The sequence below is a fragment of the Pteropus alecto genome, unplaced genomic scaffold (assembly GCF_000325575.1).
Source record: "Pteropus alecto unplaced genomic scaffold, ASM32557v1 scaffold7, whole genome shotgun sequence".
Lineage (NCBI taxonomy): Eukaryota > Metazoa > Chordata > Mammalia > Chiroptera > Pteropodidae > Pteropus > Pteropus alecto.
In genome coordinates this window covers 30699669-30711405 of record NW_006494614.1, presented here as the reverse complement: position 1 = coordinate 30711405, position 11737 = coordinate 30699669, and the positions used below count along the sequence as shown (strand labels likewise).

The window sequence follows — 11737 nt, the reverse complement described above, 5'->3', positions numbered from 1 at the left end:
AGAGATGAAAATAAGAGGAAGGAGGCGGCTTATTTACATATTCCTAATCAGCTTAATATATAATTTTTTATGGGAAGAGGAAATGCCTTAAAGAATTGAAGGGTCATTTTAAAAACCTGCTTTCACTTCTTCTAGTATCTACACCACATGCTGACCACAACCTCTGCTCACCAGTTACTCATGTCTGCTGAAAACCTTCAGGTTTAAAGGAAATCTAGCCAACGGGTGTGATATATTCCAGAGTCTGGAATCTTGAAGAGAAGTTAAATACCACCCATGTTTGAAAAGTTAAAAATATATCACCACTCAGTTCTTTAACAACTGCTATTTACTCAGTAGCTTTATTGCAAATTCTAATGCAGAAAAAGGATTTAGAGTCTAAATGTGTACACTGAGATGGGGTAAGATAAAGGATATCTTAAGGGTTGTTTGGCTTCAGCTCGGCTGAATGACAAAGCATTGCAGTCCATCTACTGCATCCTGCTGATGCAGTTCACAGGCAGGCCAGGGGTCGGGGGTCTCACTCACATAGGGGTTTACTAGGTGAAGAGAGGTCAGCTCCAACCTAGGTTTACCCATCCACCCTGATCATCCTTTCCTCATCCGCCCGTTTACCAGCTCTTGGCGGTCTGGAATTTATCACGATTTCCTAGGAAAGAACAGTCCCTGGGCCAGTTCTCACAAACCCAAAAAGTGCCAGAGACGTGCAGAATCTACAGTCCAGCCTCCCAGTGAGATCAAGTGAGAGAACCACACACCCCACAGGAGTGTCTCAGCCATCCAGGAGGAATGAGTAACTTTTTGGATGCCAAGAACACATTACAGATCCCCACCTTCAGTCTTTAAATTCCTGACCTCTTACTTTTCTCTCCTGGGCTAAAGCCCCGAAGGCTCCAGTCCTCTGGGTCATAAGAGAAGGGAAGACATCAGACCAACAGGAAGGAGTGTCCAGCACCCATCCCTAGGTCCCTGCTTGGCGGAGCTGGGGTGAGTTCACTTGTGAACAGGGTAAACCCATGAAATAGGGAGGCCGGAGAGTGAAGGGGACAAGACAACAAGTATTGTGCCCTGGGGGATTGAGGGGACAACTCCAAGGTATTAATTTCTCCAGAGGATGAATCCTCAGGAAGTGTCCCACACCAGAAAACTAATTCCATGGGACCCCAGACATGCCAATTCTCGAAGGGGAAGGAGTCGACCCTTGATCCTGTGCTTACAAATAGATCCCTGTACAAATCTACGAATTTTAGAGACAAAGAGGACATCTTGACCCTACAATTGGACATAGAGCTGGCTCTAATAGTCTCTTCAGCTGAGAACAATATTCTTTAAAATACAGGAGACAGGAGAAAAATTAGAGAAAAGCTAGAGAATTTTATCTGAGGGAACATGTATACAGGATAAGGCCCAGCCTATAAGGCTGGCTGACAGGCATGACGGTTCTCTCCCTCCTCACCCAGGCTTGTCCTTGTGCCAACACATCAAGAGTATTCAGAAAGTACTGGCAGAGGAAACTCAGTAAAAATGTCCCAATAAAGAAGCAAGAATATAATTTCAACACTAATAATGAAAGTAGCACCATATAAGGCAGGAGTCTCTTGTTTACAAGTGACAGATGCTCAACTCAAAAAGGAGTTGGTAACTTAAGCCAACAGGGGAATTTATCAGCTTAAATAAATAGGCCAGAGTTTTCAAAAAAGGCTCAGGCACATCTAGATTCAGAGGCTTCAATAATATCATCTGGGTTTCGTCTGTCTCTCCATTTCTTGGCTTTTCTTCCTTCTCTACCTTGGCTTAATTCTGCAGACCAGTTCTCCCACGACTAGAGAAAGTAGCTGTTGTAACAGTATTGGCCATTCTTTTGTTCCGTAGCATCTGGAGCTCCTCTCTCTGTTTGGGAATTTCCCACCTCATAAGTTTTCGTGGGGCACGTGCCGTCCCATTACAGAAGAGGGAAATGTCAGATGCTTGATTTCCCAAACTCCTATGCAGCTGGGACTCAGGCATGTAACCCAGACAACACCAACCAAACACAGCCGTCCTAAATTTGGAGCTAGACACAGATAAAGTAAAAAAAGAGAAAAGAGAAAAAAAGGCAGAATGTCAAGGCCCTCTCCGTGACAAGCTCACGTTCCTGTGCTAGGGGTGACAGCAGCAGTACTGTGGTGGTGTCAGGTTCTTGTTCTCACAGTGTCAGCTCTGTCACTTGGAGGGCTTCATGCCCAGCCACAGTGGTAATAGTGTCCTTCCTGGCCCTGTCCTGGGGCATAATTTGGGGCCATATTCCCGGTTGTTAAAAATAGTAACTGATTCTCTGGCCATCCCAGGGATTCCTTCTGCTACGCAGTAACCTTTTCATAATTTCTTTGCTTAAATCATCCAGAGTGATTTTCTATTACTTGCAAATAAGAAATTGACTGCAAACAGCTGCCCCAAAGTCATAGTGTCCCAGCTTAACAACCCCGGATAAAAAGGAACTTCTGTCTGTTAAGAGTGGATGTCAATCCTGGCAAAAATTCTTATTGATCTTTGTGTGTGGGGTGGGTGGGGATATATGCCAACTTCTACCCCAGTCATGTTGCTAGAGGCATGAGACTTTATGATTGGCCCAACCTTTGTGAAATGTCCATTTGTATGGCCAAGAACAGTAGAGCATATGAAAGACAATTTCATAGAATGGAGGAGGAGACATTTCCAAAGCAAAGAGCTGTCTGTGATAAACATTTTACTTTTATACAGAATTTCCCCTAATTACTCACTAGTCTTTTAAAACTCACCAATACCAAACTGCAAAGAATTGAAAGAATAAATCTTGTTTGCTAGTTCTACGTCCTCAGAAGGACAAAATAGGATAGCTTAAATGGAAGAAACCAAGAAATACAATGATTAGAAGGGATCTTGTATGTGGAATTTCTCAAAATAAGATATATTATGTTTTCTTGTCTCCAAACCTTGGAAAGTTTGTAGAAAATATTTTCAGTAATGTCTAGACATTATTCGAAAACCACTGCTTCTAAACAAAATACCCACCCACCCTCATCTAATTATCTACCCATTGCTGGTCACCTAGAACATTGTGAGATTCCTCAGTATTGTGGAAAGACGATTCCTCTTAGGGGAAGTTTGTCAGAAAACTAATCTTTGCTGAGGGAAATAAAGAGCTTCAATCATCACATAGTGTCACCATGCCCCAGAGAGCAGGACCCCACCACATGCCGAGTCTTACATGTTGCCAGAACTCTTGGGAAGTATGGATCTCACCAGAGGCAAAAAGCCAGTTTAGAGAAAAGTGGGAGAAACCCAGAGCCAAAGGGAATAGGATAGAAAGAATGTTAGAGAATGAGAAAGAGAACATGTACAAATTGCATCAAGGTCAGCAAAACCCTAATATAAATAGTAACAGCTGTATGCTGAGTCCCAGCAGAAGGAGCATTGCTGGATATTTTCTAATTAGCTCTCCAGATCTGTTCTCCATGATTCTCCATGTTGTTCACTGACCGAGAAGTCTGAGCTGTATGGACTGCATGAATCAGCTGTCTGTCCGCTTGCCTCCAGTTGGGTTCAGCCAGTAGGAGGCACCAGTGGAAGACAAAAGAATAGGAGGAAAGTGAGGTCTGAGACTTTACTTCCTTGCTTCCCTCCCTGTGAGATCACAGCTCCAATCAGACATTCTTCTCCATACAGCCATTCTCTCCAGGTTCTGCTCAGGACCCCTGCCCGGTGCCCTTTCAGGACTAGAGTAGAAGGTACTCTCTGCTAGTCTAGCCCCAGCGCTGCTCCATCCCTTGTTGGCTCCCTAAACCATGCTCATACTTTGTAAATAGTCCCTTTACACAGTGGTTTTTACACCCCTAAGTCACGTCATTTGAGCATTCCATCAGTTTCCTACCAAAACCATGACTGATGCAAAATCAAAACATTCTTTGAAAGACTTAACGACTGATCACATGTAGCTTGGGGTGGGTGGGTCAGAGGAGCAAATGGAAAAATTCAAAGGCAGAAAGAAAGCAAAGAGAATGGGAATGAGGAGAGTAGATGTGTTGTATTCAGTTCAGACGTGTTTCTATATTCCATCCAAGCAGAAATGTCAAATATGTGCATGGGGGTGGAAGAGTCACTTTGGAGATGGAGGCTTAGGAATTATTCACATGTACGTAGTTAATAAAACTAGGAAAATTATGAGGCTGTTCAGGAAACGACAGGATGAAAAGAGATGATTGTCACTTTGAAAGTCTCAAAGAACTGAAATTTTTCAAATGAGTAACAGAAAACCCAACATTTCATTTATCAACTTTATAACTCAAATACCTATAAATGTTATGTACTGTTTCTTTGAATCAAGGAAGTGCTTTGTCAGAGGACTTCTGGTCTACGTATATGTCACCATGCATTTCTACAGAAATCTTTATCATTGCTGCCATCAAGGTGACAAAATGGCCCAGAGATAAAATTGACCTCTAGAGGAAAAGATTATACATTCTTAATTAGAAGCAATTTCCTTTGGGAGAGAAATAATTAAGAACTCAAATTTTTAAAAATTCCTAAGTAATCTCACTTAAATATAAATGTCCTTTGTATACTTTTAATCTTTTTTTTTTGTTTTCTTATAGTGTATAGAAAAGCTATATATCCAAGTAACATAGTAAATGACAAAAGATAAATCAAATTTAGGTTTAAGGACATGAAACAATTAGCAGGTGGTACTAAGAACAAGATTTGGTGAAAAAACATCAAAATAGTGTTTAGAAAACATAAACATTCATTAAGAGCTGAATGGATAAACAAAATGTTATATAACCATATAATGAAGTAGTAGTCTACAATAAAAAGAAATCAACTACTGATGTACTCAACAACATTGCAAATCAAAACATTACGATGAGTGAAAGTAGCCAGAAACAAGAGTCTATAGTGTATGATTCTATTGATATAAAATCTTAGATATTGCAAACTAATCTATAGTGATGAAACACATATTTCATTTGTTGCTGCAGTCAGGGATCAGATGAAGAAATAGAAAGGAAAACTTTGGGTATGATGGAATTATTCTGCATCTGGACTATAGTGGTGGATTCATGAGTATACATATTTGTCAAAATTCTTCAAATTGTACACTTTAAGAGGATACTACTCATTATACAAAACTTACAAAAGAGTGATGATACACGACCTGAATTTTTTATAATTAAAAACCCATGGGAAGAGTATGTGGTGTCCACTAGCAGGAAGAAGGAATTAAATATAAATAAGGCATAGGTGAATATAGATAATGTATAAATAAGTAGGCTAAGGCAAAATAATGTGGACTCATCGGTCTCCCACCTTCTCCTCTCACTGCTCTTCTACGCAGAAATTTATATTCATAAAAGTTAAAACTGCAAGTTTAGAGGAGGAAGGGATAGGTAAAAGAGTGCGTCAGTACCCTCAAGTATACAGATGTGATCATGTATACAACTTTGACTAGAATAAAATAAACTGGAAGTTGGAAGAATGCTAAATTTTGTATGCCATTTAGATCATAAACGTGCTCGCAGTGGTAAATTCAATATGCCTCAGAAAGCTTTCTCATTTTTTTATAAAGCTGAATATTTTATACTCTTGATGTATTATCATTCCTTTAACCAGTTATTGTAGATATTTAGATTGTTATAAAGAATTTTGCCTTTATAAACAATGCTGCAGTTAATAACGTAAGTATGTCATTTTACGTGGACGCAAATATATCTACAGAATGAATTTCTGGAAATGAAATAGCTAGGTGAAAGGGCATGTAATTTAGTATTTAATATTGTATCATTTTATACTCCTAGAGGCAAAATACTTAAGTGCCTATTTCTTCATGACCTCTCCAAAATGATATTTTAACAAAATTTTCTATCTTCATTAATCTTATAGGTTTTTAAATGACATCTTAAAGTAATTTTAATTTAATTTGCATTTGTCTTAATATGCAGGAGATCGGACATCTTTCATATATTTAAGAGTCATTTGTGTTTCCCATTCTGAGATCTGTCTATTCATTGCCTTTGCCCATTTTTTTCTACTCGGCAGTTGGTCTTTTTCTTATTGATTTTTACAAACTTTTATATATACATTAGATGCTCATTATTCACGAATTCTATGTTTGCTAAATTCATGAATTCTACTTTGCTAAATTCATGAATTCTACTTGCTAAAATGTATCTGTAATCCTTGGATAAATACTCACAGCAATTTCATGTCCCTCACAGATATGCACAGAGAAGAAAAAAATTGAGTCACTCAACACACACTTTCCCAGCTAAGATATCAAACAAGGCCAGGCTCTGCTTCTTGTTTCAGCTCCTACACTGTAAATAAGAGTTCTTTTTATGGTCTACTTAGTGCCGCATTTTCACACTTGTGCTTTTTATTGGTGATTTGACTATTTAAAATGGCTCCCCAAGTGTGGCGTTGAAGTGCTATCTAGTGTTTCTAAAAACAAGGAGGCTGCGATGTGCCTTATGGAGAAAATATGTGTGTGTATTTAAGCTTTGTTAAGATATGAGTGATGGTGCTGCGGGCTGTGAGCATATCAAATAAGATGTCTTTCAACAGAAACACACATAAAATGAGGTTATGAATTAACTGGTCAACAAAAATGTTGTGATTAAAGTCTTGCAAGAAACTACCTTATATTTTCTCTAGGAGTGAAGGTTTGGTATTTGCTAATTCGAGGTTTGAAGTGACTTTATAGAACATTAACTACTGCAAATAAAGACAATTGTTTGGGAAATTAGCTCTTGGTTGGGATATAAGTTGCAATTATTGTGTCTAGCTTGTCATTTGTCTTTTAATTTCACTTATATTTTTGGCAAGAATACATATAGTTGTCATTTTTATGTGATCCAGTTTATGAAGTTATATTTACTGTATACCTCCGGCTACTGTAATTTAGTTAGAAAGGAGAAAAATTGAACAAGTGGAATAAACACCTGAATCCAGGTATCACCCGCCATCTGGTTTGTGGACCTTTGCCTAAGCAGAAACAAGCTACCTCTCTATCTACTCAACTAAAGCCCACATGATAGAGAAGAAAAGGGATTATATGACTATTACTTTGAAAAGAAGCAATTAGACTGCCAGAAGTACTGTTTCACTTTATCACTGAAATATTTATTTGGGGATAGCAAGAGCCCATGGCCTCAGTGACAAAGAGATTCATGAAAACTTCCACTTCTATTTTTACAGTAGGAAGATAGTAATATTTTTGGTGTTACATTAACCTTCACCCAACATACGTTACAAAAGTTGCTTTGATGATCATAATAAAACTTTCCCTTTAATCAATTTTGACTGAAATCAACCCCAAACAAATGAAGAACTACCTTCCAGCAAGGTGAAAAGTATTTTGTCAATTGTCAGCTAAGAGAGTCCACAAGTTGTATTTTAAGAAAGCTGAAAGTGACGAACTGACTCCAAATTGGAACTCACACTTCCAGCACTTCGCCTTGTCAAATCTCAGGTGATGGCTGGTTTTCAGACTCTGATAGCAACACCTTTACAATGACACCATACAAAAGCTTCCCTTCCCCATAGTTCTCTGTGCCAGGAATTTGACAGATATGAATGAATCTGTGACCTACATGTAAATTATTCCTGATGTCATGGATACGGAAATGTAAAAAGGACACTAACAACAGCATCTGATTTGGCAAGCAGTCAAATTTACCACACCATTAGGGCGGTAAGCAGACCACATCTGTCAGAGCTGGCGAGCTTTATTATATATGATCTGCACAATAGTTCCATTGAATTTTCAGTATGTTAGTGATTAATCCCATATTTGTGAATTTTAGTACCCTCAAGTTACATTTGAAATACTCAAGTACTCCTTTCTAATTCATCATTGGTTATTCCAAAATACTCATCTTTCATATGAAACAAAAGCATTTTATTGTCTCCCCATTCCCATGATTCTATAGGAAAATCAAGTGGATTTTTTGGCTGTTATTCTTAAAGAAGGCAGCGTTATGAAGAAGCAGGTATTGCCAAAGGTGAAGTTGGGAAATAGGTTCTCTGCTCTTCGCCCCCCGCACACCCTCTTTCTCCTTCTGCCTGCAATAGACTGAATTGTATACCCCCCTCCCAAATTCATATATTGAAGCCCTAACCCCCAATGGGACTGAATGTGAAAATAAAGCTTTTAGGAGGTAATTCAAGTTAAATAAGGTCATAAAAGTGGGGCCCTAATCCAATAGGACTGATGGACTTACAAGAAGAGAAAGACTTGGCTTGCTCTCACTCTCTCACATACGCTCTTGCCCTCCTGTTCTCCCTCCACACGCATGCACCAAGAAAAAGCCATGTGATCATACAAAACTTTACCATGCTGGTGTACTGATCTCAGACTTCCAGCCTCCAGAACTGTGAGACTATAAATGTCCGTTGTTTAAATCACCCAGTCTGTATTATTTTGTTATGGCGACCCAAGCTAAGGCATTGCCTCTCCTTGACTCAAGGGGCCTGGTGCTTCCATGTTGGTTTTGAATAGCCTGTGTTCAGCCACACATTTCCCCACACTGTCCTACAGCCCTGTCTCAACAGTACCCACCGTTCTAACCTTTACAGCAACTTCCTCTTCCTCTTAATTAGTCCAAACCTCTCCCTTCTGACTACTGTTCCCTTGGAGCCCTGTTCTCTAAGGTAACTGGATAATCTGATAAACTACTCCATGCTACAGTGTCAACGTCTGGTAATAACTTGATGTCATATTCATTTCTCTCTCCTCTCCTAACCCAGGTACCAAAAGGAGAATGGGTCTCCTGAAACTTGTCCAGGTTCCTCCCACAGATTTTGATAAGGGCAGAACAAGCCTGACAACCTTGAGCTTATTCTGGAGCTAGGCAGAGAAAGGGAGCCTAAGAGGCACCATCCTGTGGGTAACATCCAAGGCAAACCACTTTCTTGATGATCTGGCCCCATGCTCTTGGGAAATGGACCACTTCTCTGGCTTCCTGTTTAATAGTCCTTCCAGCATATGGTTACCTTCTTCAGTGACTTTATGACAACAATAATTTTCAAAAAGCTAAGATGAGATAACTTCAGACATCGAAGCAAGTTGTCAGAAGAGATATTAGAGGGAAAGCGGATCCACCTCCCCATAGCTTGATGCTATTTTCTATTTATCCATATTTAAGTGACTATGCATCTTAGTCCACAAATTCAAAGAGTTGAGAATAGCCATTTTAAAATACCTTAGAGTAAATATAACTCCTAGCCCCTTTCCTGTTAATTTCTGGGGCATCCATCCCTCCAAAGCCCCTTCTCAGCATGCAGGCATACCAGAGCCCAAAAGGCAAGGTAGTGCATGAAAATTGGAGGAAAGATGCCCTTAGTGGTCAGTTTCTCCCTGGTGCCCCTGAGATCCTCACTGATGAGCCCACCGTGCTTCATTGAACAGGCCTCTCTTTGCTTCTGCACAGTGACTGGGGTACAGTGCCTAAGGTACAACTACCATTCACATCTGCCTTTCTTCTTTGACCTTTTTATTTGATCTAAGGAAATAAATCTCTCCTCCTCTGATTGTCCTTAAAAGAGCTTAGCATAAACTTGTCAAAGTTGGGGCTTTAGAAAAACAAAAGCCAGGAAGGGAAATATCTCACTGAAAACTTCTGCTTCCGGCCTAATAACAAAAACTTCCTCTAAGCCAAAAGAGCATCAATGGTCTTGGTTACACTTGTGGAAATGGGAAAGGGAAAATAGAGAGAAAAAATAACATTTTTCTAAATTATCCTGGTCCCCAAACAACAGATACTGAAATGAAATATCTGATACAATTACAGATATTTCATTATCAGGCAGCTCATAACAGCACCAACCTGGGAAGAAGGCTCACTCCCAGCTCTGTTGCTATTCCCTACAAGCCACTTCACCTCCCTAGTCTAAGTTTTGTCCGTTTATGCATTCAACAAACTTTTATAAGCACCGCTGTCTATAGGAATTTAGGGAAGCTTATACTATGTTTGGGGCTTACAACTATGCCTTGATGTCAAGTTGCATGTAATCAGCACACAAGTCAAAGAATGCAATTACAAGGATAGAAACACGTCCAAGATTCTATGGGAACATCAAGGAAGGGAATTTAACATGGCTTGGAGGGGAGTGGTCCTAGTTGAGTCTTATAGGAGTAGATGATACCCTGGCCAAGGGCGCTGGAAGGGCAGCACAGAGGGGGCAGCACCAGCAATAGGAGTGATACACGAGGCTCCTGGAAAGGCTGGTAGGAATCAAATCCCAGTGGTGCTTGCCTTCCATGGTTAAGAGATTTTATTGTCTCCTAATAGCAATAAAGTATCTTGGAGCAGCTTTGGGAGAAGGGGTTATGTGCTAAGATCTCCTTTTTTTTTCTTTTTTTCTTTTTTTTTTTTTAGTAGCTTAACACTACTAAGGTTATTATCTTACAGTTCTATAGGTCAGAAGTCTGACACAGGCCACACTGCTCTAAAACCAAGGTGTTGGCAGGGATGAGGTTTTTTCTGGGGACTCTAGAGGAGAATTCATTTCCTTGCCTTTCCCAGCTTCTTTAGCTCATGACCCTCTTCCTCAATGTTCAAAGCTAGCAAAAGTAAGGTGAGTCCCTCTCAAACTGCATCGCTATGGCCTCCTTTTCTGCCTCCCTCATCTAAGATTTTTAAGGTTTTTTTTCAATTGAGATGAAACTTATATAACATAAAATAATTGTTTTAAAGTGTACAATCCAGTGGCATTTAGTACATTTGTAATGTTGTATAATCACCATCTATATTGAGCTCCAAAACATTTAATTACCTTACAAGAAAATCCTGTATCCAACAAGCAGTCTCTAACTGCCCTTTGCCCTAGTTCCTGGCAACCACCATCTACTTTTTTGTCTCTATAAGTTTACCTATTCTAGAAATTTCATATAAATAGAATCATAAAATATTCGACCTTTGGTATTTGGCTTCTTTCACTTACCATACTATTTCCCAGGTTCATTCATGCTACAGCCTCTATCAGCACTTCACACTTTTTTATGGCCGAATAATATTCCATTGTATGAATATGCCACTTTTTGTCTATCCATTCATCCTTTGATGAACAAGTTGTTTCCACTTTTAGGTAATGTGAATAGTGCTGCTCTGAACATTTGTGTACAAGTGTTTGCTTTGAGTGCCTGTTTTCATCTCTTTTCAGTATATACTTAAGAGCAGAATTGCTGGGTCATATGATAACTCTACATTTAACTTTTTAAGAAATCACCAACCTGTTTCACCATTTCACCAGCAGTTTCACTATTTTACATTTCCATCAACAATGTATGAGTATTCCAGCCTCTTCACACCCTCGCCAACACTTGTTATTTTCTTTTTTTGTTGGTATATGCATGTGTGTGCATGTGTGCGTATTATAGGTAGTCTAGTGGGTATAAGATAGTATCTTGCGGTTTTTTTATTTGAAACTCCTTAATTACTAATAATACTAAATAACTTTTTAAGATTTGCTTTTTAAATAACTGATTTTGGAGGTTGTGTGAAAGATGAATTTCAAAGGGAATGAAAAGAAGATGGGAAAACCAGTTTTCCACATTAAACCTGGTGAAGCCATGAATATACAATGGGATTTTTTTTAGGGAAAATGAAATAAATTAGAGAAATATTTAGAAAGTAAAATTGTCAGAATTTGGGGACCAGTTGATGGGAGGGTTAAAGGAAAGGGAGATGTCAAAGCACCCTCACCATCCTCATCCATAAAGTAA

The 11737-nt window shown here is 39.2% G+C and overlaps 1 long non-coding RNA gene across 1 annotated transcript in view; it reads left to right on the top strand.

The window, feature by feature from the left end:
* Nucleotides 1–916: 916 nt before the first annotated feature.
* Nucleotides 917–11737, top strand: part of LOC112474573 — a 48980-nt gene continuing 38159 nt past the window's right edge. The window contains exon 1 of the long non-coding RNA XR_003044412.1: nucleotides 917–987. This is a non-coding gene — a long non-coding RNA (uncharacterized LOC112474573). The remainder of the gene's footprint in view (nucleotides 988–11737) is intronic.